Source organism: Coregonus lavaretus, assembly GCF_964263955.1.
Source record: "Coregonus lavaretus genome assembly, chromosome: 9".
NCBI lineage: Eukaryota > Metazoa > Chordata > Actinopteri > Salmoniformes > Salmonidae > Coregonus > Coregonus lavaretus.
In genome coordinates, this window is record NC_139996.1 from 15629057 (window position 1) to 15642953 (window position 13897).

Below are 13897 nucleotides of genomic sequence, written 5' to 3' on the forward strand. Positions count from 1 at the left end.
ACTGCATCGAAACCTCAGCCATCTGCAGATCACACACCCAGTCACCCAGTGCCAGTGGCAGGTTTCCCTCTGGGCCTCTGATCAGCCTGAGATACGGCTCCATTTGGAACTCCCAATTAATGGGTGGGTCCAACTATGCATGTTTTCCAAGCCCACATCTATCTCTCCAGTCTTGGGCTGGCTGAGTTCTCCCGAGGATTTCTCATAGAACGACAGCATCAACAGGTTGTAGTTATAGCTCTGAGAAATTCACTGAGCTGCTTAAACAGACCAAAATAGATAGCCCTTTACTGTGGTCTTGATCATTCTGTGCCTTCCCCCTCCCTCCAAAACATATGGTACATTGTTGTTTGTTATAATTGTTATACTTTTGTATCATGCTCATACTGTAGAACTGTCTCATTTCACAGCTGTTTTATTGAGGTTATCTGTTGTTGTTTGTCTTGTTGTTTTTGATGGTGATCATGAAGGGACGACCCAATGCTGTTTGGTTCTTACATGTGCTCTTCATTGTTTGTTGTCTATAGTGTTTGTCTAGTCATGGTCACTTATGCAATAGAACAATGTAAGGGATGAATAAACTGTTCATCACTCAAGTCTGAACCAGTAGATAAACCCCCTCCTACTGTGGTATCATGTCAGGATTGCTCTCTTTCTGTTCCTTATGTGTATGAGTGTGTGTGCTTGCGTGCGTGCCTGCACGTGCGTGTGTGCGTGTGTGCGTTTCTTGGCCCTTTAAAAAAACGTGTTGTTACTAAACTACTTCCGTGTCTTTTCGTTGCTTCTGATGACGGCATCCTCTTGGAATTCGATACTGGTACTGGTGCGCACAAATACAAAGGAGAGAGAGAACCTACCACAGCCGGGGACTTTGTAGATCACTCTGTTCTGCCGCAGCTAACCAGGAACATTTGGTGTCTTGTTTCTGCATGCTCCTTCTTTACCCCCTATTCTTTCCCTGCTTTCACTATTTTTATTCACTCTCCTTCCTGTCTGGGTTATGGCAATTTTACAATGTTTTGTTTGAAATCAGCTCTGTGGGCTGGGGGGCTGAGGTTGGCGTAACTATAGGGGAGTTGTGTGCATGTGATGTGGGGGGGCGTACAGGGTACTCTGGAGGTCTGTGAAGGGGTTCGGCCTCCCTCCACACAACTCCTGCTCTCTTAGATTGATGGGGGAGGTGTTGCCTCTGCTCGCTCATCCATCACATACTTTATTTGGGTTTTAGAGGAAAGTGGAAAAGTCACACACACAAAAAAGAATACTCATATATCAGTGGAGGAGTGCCCCCCGGTCTTCACCCTGCTCTCGCCCCCCTTTGAGCAGATGCAGGAAAATAAGTCTTACCCTTGTGACCCGTCGCCATTCACCAGTCCCAACACTGATAATAAAAGACAGATCAAGCTGACTGGGCAGATTTGGTGCAGATTTTAGAACAGGTCCCTGATTTCCACAAGTTTCACCCATCGCTGTGCTTTGTGAGCTGGGTGGACCGCCGTTTCCCTCAGACTCCTGTGTGTGGGGCAGGGCAGATGCAGGGGCTGGGAGCTGAGACAGCAGCAGAGTGTGGGTGGAGGTCTTTGTCTGTGACCAGGGGTTTCTTCTCTTCCCTGACAGCAGGGCCAGATGAGTTGCTGCTCTGGGGCTGACAGGGGGAACAATGCCTGCAATGCCAAACCTGCATGCCTCAGTGTCTGGACTGTGGGGACAGGGACCGGGCCTGTCAGAGCTCAGACGTGATGTGGACACTTGGCCTAGAATTAGCCAAGCTCACGGACCGCTCTGGAGACAGTGGATGTGTGACGCTTGGGGCTAAACCTGTTATGTTGCATGGCATGTCATCCTCCTTTAATTTCTGTTGGCACACTTTGACAAGCAGCTGCTCACTGCCACACATCGACATAAATTAGAAGCTATGTTAAATTCAATCGAACCTAGTACTGATGTGCTAAGGTCAGTTTGTGCACTTGCAGGTGTAATGTTTTCTTTGGCCTGTTGATCATTTAAAAAACTTGACCCTCATCAGTTACAGGTACCTACCTGCTTCATGGGTTATGCCGATTAGACCTGACAAATTCAATACATTTTCTCAAAACCGGCCCGCAAGTGATTTTCTTTGGGCCCTCCAAAGTAAAAAAAATAAAAGACTGTAAAATCACCAGGAATACAGCAAAACATTTGTTCAATTTAGGAAATCTGTTCCGAAGTATTCCCACAAATAAAAAAAGAGACGTGATCGTGTCTCAGTGTAATCAAGGTATGAAATGATTGTTATTTTCAAATACAATCTCTCTTTGGGCTTAGTTGTGGTCATTTTGCAGTGTACAAATTATTGTAATTATGTTCCGGCCCCCCGACCATCCGCTCTGACAAAAATCAGCCCGCTGCTGAATCTAGTTGCCTACCCCTGTTATATAGTCTTCAATGTCAATGCCTTACATAAATGCACAAATCTCTCATCTGCCCCTAGTGTGGCTGAGGACGGAGTATGGCAATGACGAGGTTAAGTCTGGGCATATTGACTAAGAGAGCTTTGCATCATGTTAACATGTTATCGGGAGGTAAAACGGTTCACATTTCGACCTGGACATCTGGTCCTGTGCATACAAGCAAATAGTCAATGGCTCTGGCTTATGCACTAGGCTTTGTCTCAAGTGCTTGTAGGAAAGTTGGAGAAGTGGAAGGGGGACTATCAAATAAATAACTGTTTCCTATTATTCTGTGTTTCATGTGTGATGCAGTGAGGCAGCATGTGTAGAACAAGCCAAAATAATATGAGCAGGAATATAAATAAATAAACAAAGGAAGGTTATCCCCAAATGTCATACTGGGTTCCCTCATTATGTGATTATAGAAAACAACACAGCTCCCTGACAAATGAACTAACGCTGTTTATGATTTAGAACAGACTCTTATTGACTGGGCTTGGAATACGCTTGCCTTGCATTTTAACTGTTTAAGAAGGAATCCATGGAGAGGAGACGGACACTAAATCATATTAATGTACGTCCTTTCCCACCACAGTTTTAACTGCAAGGGAAAATGTGCTCTAAAGAGCGTCAAAACAGAAAGATCATCCATTTGCAAAGTGAAAATGCCCTTCTTTTATGCAAATCACACAATTTTGTGATGTAAAATATGTAAAAGTTACAGGTTGGCTTATCTATCTATTTCGGAGGAAGCTTTTAGCCTGATTCAGACCACATGTTTCCTGTTTCAGCCCCATAGCCCCCTTTTGAATTACAAATGCCATCATTTCCCAATTGTTCTCAGTTTAGGTCCATTTGGGAATTTGGGACCTGTACAAATATGGTGACATATTTGTGTTGTGTCCTCCCCCAACCTGACAGTTTACTGCGCAACACTGCATTAACCCCTACTCCTTTCTTCTTCCTCTCCTTGTCCCCTTGTACTTCTAGTTTATCAAAGACAATCCAGCCTTGTCATGTGACCAAATCGTCATGACACCCATTCAAAATGGTGTTGTGGGCCAAGGAGAGAGCGAGTGAGAGGGAGTGATAGAAAGAGCGATAGAAAGAGAGAAAGAGCAATGGAAAGAGAGAGAGAGCGTAGGAAAGAAAGAGGAAAAAGGGCAATAAAAAGATGGAAAGAGGTAAAGAATGATAGAAAGACTAAATGAGCGATAGAAAGAGAGAGAGAAGAAACGATACAGAGAGAGAGTAATAGAAAGAGAGAGCAATAGAAAGAGAGAGAGTGATAAAAAGAGAGAGCAATAGAAAGAGTGCAAGTGATAGAAAGAGAGCGATAGAAAGAGTGATAAGGAGAGCGATAGAGAGTAAATAGGATTACTCTGCTTTGCCACCTGAGGGGATGTAGCTAGCAGTGGTTGAGGGTTGTTGGGACAACAGCTGAGAGCGCTGCCACCTGAGGGGATGTAGCTAGCAGTGGTTAAGGGTTGTCGGGACAACAGCTGAGAGCGCTGCCACCTGAGGGGATGTAGCTAGCAGTGGTTGAGGGTTGTCGGGACAACAGCTGAGAGCGCTGCCACCTGATGGGATGCAGCTAGCAGTAGTTGAGGGTTGTCGGGACAACAGCTGAGAGCGCTGCCACCTGAGGGGATGTAGCTAGCAGTGGTTGAGGGTTGTCGGGACAACAGCTGAGAGCGCTGCCACCTGATGGGATGCAGCTAGCAGTAGTTGAGGGTTGTCGGGACAACAGCTGAGAGCGCTGCCACCTGAGGGGATGCAGCGAGCAGTGGTTGAGTGTTGTCGGGACAACAGCTGAGAGCGCTGCCACCTGAGGAGATGTAGCGAGCAGTGGTTGAGGGTTGTCGGGACAACAGCTGAGAGCGCTGCCACCTGAGGGGATGTAGCGAGCAGTGGTTGAGGGTTGTCGGGACAACAGCTGAGAGCGCTGCCACCTGAGGGGATGTAGCTAGCAGTGGTTGAGGGTTGTCGGGACAACAGCTGAGAGCACTGCCACCTGAGGGGATGTATCGAGCAGTGGTTGAGGGTTGTCGGGACAACAGCTGAGAGCGCTGCCACCTGAGGGGATGTAGCTAGCAGTGGTTGAGGGTTGTCGGGACAACAGCTGACAGCGCTGCCACCTGAGGGGACGTAGCTAGCAGTGGTTGAGGGTTGTCGGGACAACAGCTGAGAGCGCTGCCAATGCCGAGAGGAAGAGGGCTTGTATGGGAGGTAGCTAGCCAGGCAGATAGCCTCCAGTGCTCTGGCTATGGGATGGGATTAGACATGGTCAGTGGGGCTGAGGTGCCCTACAGGTATAAGCCATGGCTGGTGCCGCTGCACCCCATGTCCACAGAGGTATGAGTCAAGGGAGAACGGCCTGTGTACTGACCGACACCCCACAGCAGGAGACCTCTTTTACAACCCACCATTAACCCCTCCAACTCATCCACAGGCTTTAGTTTTTTACGAAGAAGATGCTTTTCGTATCATCAGATGTTCTGAATTGCTTCTCTTGTCGCTTCTCTTGTTTACTGTGTGATTTAAGTTCACAAGGGCATAAATGGAAGAGAGCAATACTCCCAAATATTTCCGTATTGAACTTGAGTTATTTCATTTGGATGTTTTGCATCATGGAACCCCTTTGATCATTAATGAATGATTCCCGTTCATGGGTCTGATCCTCTTAAATGCAGACCACTGTTTTTCTACACATGTATTGGTTATTGTGTGAACATGAGACTCGAGCCATAAAGGGCAAAGAGTTTGTTTCAATGAGCAGCCTGTCTTGTTGACATCGATGTCAAAAAATTATAGGATCTGGTCCAAGCCGAGGCAAGTGGTCGCTGGGACTTTGAATGCTCCACTCTCTCAAGCTTTGATGTCTAAGCTAAGAGATTCTCGCTGGAGATTACATGGGTTATCAAATCCTCTGGCCTCTTTATGTATTGTGGGCATTTTTTTATTGACCATGCCATTGCATTGGCAAACCTTGGGCTACATTGGTCCATCCCTAAGGGTACTTTGTTGGATGAATGGATACTACTCACTGGAATGTGTTCCATGATGCCATCGAGACAGAAGTTCTTCCAGAGTTTTCCCAACTTAGACCTGAACTGACTGTGCACCATGTCAGAATGGCCACATTATCTTTGGATAGAGACTGAAGGGTCTGTTGTTGACTCCCTATCCTACGCTGTGTACTGGAGTCCCTCTACAATTCTCCAGCTGCTCCTCTCTTCCTGAGCACTTTCTCTCCATTTCTCCCAATGCACATCCCTCTGTCCTCACCCAGAATGCTCTCTTGCTGTGGATGGATGGCCGCTGAGCAGGTCTTGTCGTGGTTCCATTGGTCTGTGTCGGCTGGCCTGACCTTTGTCTGTGTGGGATGTTGTCACTTTGAACATCCTCCTATGAGTTATCGGACTGAAATGAATGGAGGTCAAGACAGAGCCACTCAGTTCTCACCAGAGAAAGAAACTGTTAACTAGACTTATTGTCAGGTCTTTCAAAGAACATTAGGCCGGTTTGAGATGTTTGGGTACAACTAGTGTTATTTGAGTACAGTACAAGCTATTTTGGTTCAGTTGTACAGCAGCAGTCAAGAGCAGAGACCAACAGCTGATGGAGTTGTTGAGGGAAACATTCATGGTTAAGGGAGAAAAACAACCCCAAGATGTTAACTTAACGGTACCATCTGTGTTACAGGCCCACATCTCTAATTATCTGCATATTGTTGCTTTCAGAAGCCATTTACAGGCACCCCTATCCACAACATCAATCTGAGATGAGTCACAAAGGAATGGTGCAGCCAGCCTGCTAGTGACGATGCCAGTGGGTGAATAACAGTCAGTGTTTAGGATGGCAGTACATGTATATGAGGAGACCACATCATGATTGTGGGAGGAGTCAGGGACACTGTCAGTGAGGAGCTTGCCCCAAACCGGGGACATAGTCATCATTTCTCTGCTCTGGAGATCTACTGATTGGAAATGTTATTTTTGACTCGTTTGATCCACATCTCCGACAGGGCTGATGATACAGTTTTGATTTTGAAGAATGTTCTTTTAGGTTTTAAAAATACAAATCAAACAAGCATCAGTTTCTATTTTAATGTTAAACTTGGCTCTTATTCTGCTGTTTCTCTGCGTCATCTGGAGGTATACAGGGATGTCCCCACACTTTCTCTGCAGTGAGCAAATTAGCCAGACATGCTGCCCATCCCGTCAGCTTGCTAGCAAGAGCACTGAGGTAAATAATAATTTTCAGCTTTGCGGTGCCAGTGACAGCAGCATGGTGGGCAGGGCCTGGTGGGTCTGGCTCAGAGAGCCTGCAACATGGTGCGAGTCAACAGTCCACAACACAGAAGGAGAGGGGCACTAAGTACACACACCCACACAGACACACACACACAGACACACACACACACACACACACACAGCAACACTGACATTTCATTAACAATGTATTTCACAATTAGTAACTTGAGACACAGTGATGGTGCAAAGAGGTTCCCATCACTGCTGATGCAATGATATGGCTCAAGTTCTGAATACAGAGACATTGAAAGAAAGAAAAAAGTATTTTGTTAGGCATGTATAGTCTTCTAATTTTCAAATAAGTACTTTCAACCTCAATCTATTCCTAAAGGAAAGTTAAATGAACATTGAACAATACTCGGCCGTGACGGTAAATACGTGTTTGAGAGACTACGTATAGCCTATGCAAGTGAAAGCCTTGCCAGGCCTAATGATTTATGCCACATTCTGCTGTGGCCATGCAGGAGGCTCACAGGAGTGCCCTTGGGTACAGGAAGGGGCAATGTTCTCCGGCTCTCATTTGAATCCTGAACAGCCTTGAAATAACATGATCATGAGCATCTCCCCCTACCTGGAGCTCAGGCCAGCTGAGGCCAGCCCATGTCTGCCTTAGAGTAATATAAATTGTCTCTACGGTACCTGGCATACTGGATCACTTAGTGTTACTTTGGATCAGTGTAGATAATGTGTTTTCCACAAGTATACAGAGTAGCCAGCGAAATAGAAAAAATAGCCAGCTGGGCTGGGGGAGTTTCCCCCCTTGGGTTCGAAATGTTTTGTCGTAGGAGCTCTATTTTGGTGGCCTCTGGTACATTATATTGCCTTGAAATTATTGAATACTTTATAGAGTTTAGCTCCCAGATTGGAAAAATGAGTTGTGGTATTGTGTAGAAAGACATGACTTTACAATTTAAATTACTGAACATTTATGATTTCAGTGTATTGTTAGTTGTTTTGGATATTGTTTAGGTCTAGGCCTGTATGATCAGGGCTATTTTCTAAGTAAGATAATGTTAAACCTTTTTCAACATTTAACCAGTCTTGAGATTAAAGTATTATTTAGAGTTTTACTGCAAGTTATGAATTTCCACAATGATGTTTGTTCTTCAAGTTATGTATTTTATTAAAACAGAAAAATTAAGTAAATAGCCCACATTATCTTGAAAAATAAAGGTTTAGTTTTTCCAGGTTTCAGTTTTTCCCAGGTTCTTCAGGTTTACATTCTCAAAATCATACTTTTTAAAGAGAAAAACAACACAATTGGATGTTCTAAGTCCACAACAATGCTTAAATCACATCAGGAGACCACTTTTGAGGTCTGGGAAAAATCTGCACATTTTTTATTTTTGGGTGTAGTTACCCTTTAATTCAAGTGTGCACCTAACAAGAGGCTGATATTTAGCAGAGTTTTTGTAGTGCACATGTGATGGAGTTTGCAAAACAAATACCCACTGGTATCAAATATACAAATACCCATCGTGACATCATTCTGCCAGGTAAGCATAGGCTACTTTGTAGTTAACCTCTATGGGATCGGTGTCCCGTATACGGGACGGTTGAGCTAACGTGCACTAATGTGATTAGCATGACTGTTGTAAGTCACAGCAAACTTTCCAGGACATAGACATGTCTTATATGGGCAGCAAGCTTAAATTCTTGTTAATCTAACTGCACTGTCCAATTTACAGTAGCTATTAAAGTGAGGAAATACCATGCTATTGTTTGAGGAGAGTGCACAAAAACAGAAAACTTATCACGGCAACTGGTTTGATACATTCATCTCTGAAGGTAAATAATGTACTTACATTCAGTAATCTTGCTCTGATTTGTCATCCTAAGAGTCCCAGAGATAAAATGTAGCATAGTTTTGTTTGATAAATCCATTTTTATATTCAAATGTAGGAACTGGGTTCTACAGTTTGAACCCTTGCTGTCTCTGGCTCCACACCCACACTGCCCGGCCATCTAGATGTGTGAAAGTAAGGGTATAAGCTAATGATCCATCATGTATGACATTCCTGGGAGTGTGTAAACTTACATTTTGTATTACCATATCATTTTTGTATGTTCTCTATAGTTATGTACTTGAAAATGTATCAATTGACCAATTCGGCACATTTGGGCAGACTTGATACAAAATAGTCCAGTATTGCAATGCTTCACTGGATCAATCTGAAACTTTGCACACACTCTGCTGCCATCTAGGGGCCAAAATCTAAATTGCGCCTAAACTGCAATATTATATTGTGGCCTTTCTCTTGCATTTCAAAGATGTAACAAAACAAAAATAGAAAACGCATGTTTTTTTGTTTGTATTATCTTTTACCAGATCTAATGTGTTATATTCTCCTATATTAATTAAACATTTCTACAAACTTCAAAGTGTTCCTTTCAAGAGTATGCATATCCTTGCTTCAGGTTCTGAGCTACAGAGTTAGATTTGGGTATGTCATTTTAGGCGAAAATTGAAAAAAAGGGTACGATCCTTAAGAGGTTAACATTTAATTGAGAAGGTTTTTGGGAAAGTCTTTCTATCTACCAGAAGACTGTTTTCATTAGCATCATCGCTAACGTCTACACAAAGTGGTAGACATACAGACAGGGGCATTCTTGTTGCCTCTTCAGAAAGTTGCAGAAAATATGAATCACTGATGCATTCTGTATATGTCTTATGATAAACTTGTGCAAATTAATACATTTTCAATACATTTAGATCATTCCCTACTAAGGTTAATTAAAACATTTATATATTGTTGAATTCCGTTTTAATGCCTTGATTCCATGAGGGTCCTAATTATCATAATTGAACCCGAATGAGGGTCTCCATGTCACGCCCTGGCTCTGGGGACACTGTTATGTTGAGCCAGGGTGTGTAGATCATGTGTTTTGTTTCTATGGGTGCTATTTCTATGTTGGCTAGAGTGACTCCCAATCAGAGGCAACGAGTGTCAGCTGTCGTTGGTTGTCTCTGATTGGGAGCCATATTTAAACAGTCTGTTTTTCATTCGTGTTTGTGGGATTTTGTTTCTAGTCGGTTGTGTTAGACCGTGAACTGTCACGTTTTCGTTTTGTTGTTTTTGATCATGTCTCTAATAAAGAGTATGTTTGCCTGCAACGCTGCGCCTTGGTCCTCATCTGTTCCTGACGATCGTGACAGAAAATCCCACCACAACTGGACCAAGCAGCGAGTCGAGGAGCCATCGCCAGGGAGATCCCTAGCAGATCTCCGTGGCAGCCTCGACTGGGTCAAGCCGAGTGAAGAGCAGAGAGAGTGGACTTGGGAACAATGGAGGAAGAGCTTCGACTGGGTCAAGCCAATTGAGGAGCTGAATAGCGGGAGTTGGAGGCAGAAGAGCGAGAGTTGGGCGAGAACTATAGAGGCCTGGCCCACGGGGAGGAGAGACCCCCAGAAATTTTTTAGGGGGGGGGCTCACGACGTCGGGGCAGCAGGAGGCCGCGATAGAGCGGTCCAGCGGGTTGGCAGAGGAGGCCGCCAGGTTACGGGGGCCACTGGTCGAAGAGGGGATGGAAGGTGTAGAGGCACGGCGAGAGGTACTGGGGTGTGTTACCAGTCCGGTCCGGCCCGTTCCAGATCCCGGTGTAGGGCCAGTGGTGTGTGTCCCCAGTACGGTCCGGTCTGTTCCTGCTCCCCGCACCAAGTCAGTGGTGCGCTTCGTCAGCCCGGCTCGGCCCGTTCCTGCTCCCCGCACCAAGTCAGTGGTGCGCTTCGTCAGCCCGGCTCGGCCCGTTCCTGCTCCCCGCACCAAGTCAGTGGTGCGCTTCGTCAGCCCGGCTCGGCCCGTTCCTGCTCCCCACACCAAGTCAGTGGTGCGCTTCGTCAGCCCGGCTCGGCCCGTTCCTGCTCCCCGCACCAAGTCAGTGGTGCGCTTCGTCAGCCCGGCTCGGCCCGTTCCTGCTCCCCGCACCAAGTCAGTGGTGCGCTTCGTCAGCCCGGCTCGGCCCGTTCCTGCTCCCCGCACCAAGTCAGTGGTGCGTTTCGTCAGCCCGGTTCGGCTCACTCCTGCTCCTCACACCAAGCCAGTGGTGTGCGTTGTCAGTCCAGCACGGCCCGTGCTTGTTCTCCACACCAGGCCAGTGGTGGGCGTCGTCAGTCCGGCACGGCCCGTGCCTGTTCCACTGGTGCCTGGTTCGGCACTGGTCAGATGTTTTACGCCGGAGCTAGAGCAATCCGCTCCATCAGTGTGCAGTCCAGCTCCGGCCAGCGGGGCCAGACCGGACCAGGGGTACTTTGGGGGGTTGGAGAGGGAGCGGGGATCAGGCCCGGAGCCGGATCCGCCGCCTAGGCGGAGTGCCCACCCAGGCCCTCCCCTGTGGTATTTGGTTGACGCGGTCGGAGTCCGCGCCTTTAGGGGGGGGTACTGTCACGCCCTGGCTCTGGGGACACTGTTATGTTGAGCCAGGGTGTGTAGATCATGTGTTTTGTTTCTATGGGTGCTATTTCTATGTTGGCTAGAGTGACTCCCAATCAGAGGCAACGAGTGTCAGCTGTCGTTGGTTGTCTCTGATTGGGAGCCATATTTAAACAGTCTGTTTTTCATTCGTGTTTGTGGGATTTTGTTTCTAGTCGGTTGTGTTAGACCGTGAACTGTCACGTTTTCGTTTTGTTGTTTTTGATCGTGTCTCTAATAAAGAGTATGTTTGCCTGCAACGCTGCGCCTTGGTCCTCATCTGTTCCTGACGATCGTGACACTCCACTACCTATTTCCCTGCAGTGTTGATTCACCATCTTCACAGGAGTCACTACTTCACAGGAGAGCCATTTGAACATAAAACATTTTTTTAAATCAAAATGTGTTTTTTGGCAGAAACGCCTTCTGGAACATGTGAACTTTCATGTGCCTTAATAACAAACTTGTATGCCATCTGTAAATACATTTACATTTACATTTACGTCATTTAGCAGACGCTCTTATCCAGAGCGACTTACAGTTAGTGAGTGCATACATACTTTTTTTTTTCATACTGGCCCCCCGTGGGAATCAAACCCACAACCCTGGCGTTGCAAACACCATGCTCTACCAACTGAGCTACATCCCTGCCGGCCATTCCCTCCCCTACCCTGGACGACGCTGGGCCAATTGTGCGCCGGCCCATGGGTCTCCCGGTCACGGCCGGCTACGACAGAGCCTGGATTCGAACCAGGATCTAGTGGCACAGCTAGCACTGCGATGCAGTGCCTTAGACCACTGCGACACTCGGGAGAAGAAATACAAATACAATTGTTAAATTACGAGCCTAGTTGGTTTAGCCACGTGAAAAGACAGCTACTTAACCGCTAGCCATGATTGGCTGAGATAATGAGTGGGCTGGACATGCCGAGAGATGAGTTCGGATTGGTCTGCCATGTAGCGCGCTTCTGTCTATAACACGAGCTGGTGAGTATGTGTAGGAAATCCTTTCTAACTCAGCTTTTTTTAAAGATATCACTTAGTAGAACTGCATAAGTGTTGCTCTCCACTTTCTGGAGGACCGAGTTTTGAAATCAGTGGAAATTGAGAAATGTCTGGCGTTTGATTGCAAATATGCAGATGGAGTCGAAAAGAGAACACACAGAAGGCTGTTGTATAAAACACCTGTCTCCGGATTACATCTTAAAACTAAGGGCAACCATGGCATTCGTGACAGAGAGGGAGAAGCGTCCATCCATGTAACATTATACAGGTAAGATAGTATAGCTAGATACATTTTCAGATATTACACTTTTCTAATTTTGTCAGAAAGTCATTTTCATTTCAAGTTAAAGTGTACTGTTATCTAGCTACCTAACGTTAGCTGGCTGGCTCGCTAGCTAACGTTACGTGTATGATCTGTGTATTTATATTATTCGTATCTCAGAACCATTTGCATTGCTAGTTATAGCCTAATGTTAGCTAGCTAACATTGAACCTGTTTGTTAGCTACCTGCAGATTCATGCAGGCTAGTAATGTTATGATTTGGAATTATGGTTAATTGTTTAGCTAGCTAGCTACATGTCTAAACAAAAGACTCCACTATGCAAGTAACCATTTCAATAGAATGTTAATGATGTCACTGCGACAACTGTCGATAGACGTTGCTGGTAAATTCACTCTGGCTATCTACTCAGATTTCAGAGCACTCTCGTCTGAGTGTGCCAGAGTGCAGAATAACTGACAAATTTACAAACGCTCAACACCTGTTGAATATGGCCAGTGTCAGTAAATGTTGGCAAAAAAGCGTAATTAAATTGTTGCCAGCAGCACAGTTGCAGTCACCAACGCTCTGGATAACATAAAAACAGCCTAACCAGCTCTGCTAGGGCGAGTAAAATGGCCAGTGAGCTGTTCTCTCATTTGTGTCTGGAAGTAGCTAGCAAGCTAGCCTACGTTAGCCAGTTAGCTTGGGTGCTTGACTGCTGTTGTTAGGTTAGAACGCTCTGATCAACCCTACTCCTCGCCAGAGCGTCCAGTGTGTGCTCTGAACGATCCAAGTGCGAAATACTCTGAATTTACGAACGGACAATCTGATAACGCTCTGAGTTTACGAACGCCCAGAGCACACTCTGGCACTCCAGATTAAATTTACGAACACACCTGTAGTATAAACCAGCCTTTAGTCTTGAAATCTTTGGTTGTTTAGTACATGGCCTCACATGTGAATCCTTAAAGAGATGGGTGGGGCTAAAGCTTAAGAGGGTGTGAACGATGCTGAATGGGTTTAGACAAAAGAGCTCTCCAGTAGGTACCAAAACATTCAAGGGCCATTTTCTCAAAAGTGAGGTTACAAGTTTATCAACTTTCAAAGCAGAATTACTTTCCCATTGTTCCTCAGCTGTAGTGTATGATATACCATTTTCTAGCTCTGTCTCTACTTTTATCCTATGTAAAAAACACAATTTCAAATTTTGCTACATAAGATCGAGCTGGTTGGTCACAAATGGTAATTGCCGAAGACATTTGAAGGTACTCAGGGCACTTGATGTCATCATTCACATTTACATTTTAGTCATTTAGCAGACGCTCTTATCCAGAGCGACTTACAGTTAGTGAGTGCATTAATTTTTTCATACTGGCCCCCTGTGGGAAACAAACCCACAACCCTGGCATTGCACGTAACTATAAGCTCCACTCTACATTTAATTCTAAATGCCTACTGTTTGCAAAATAAAAAAA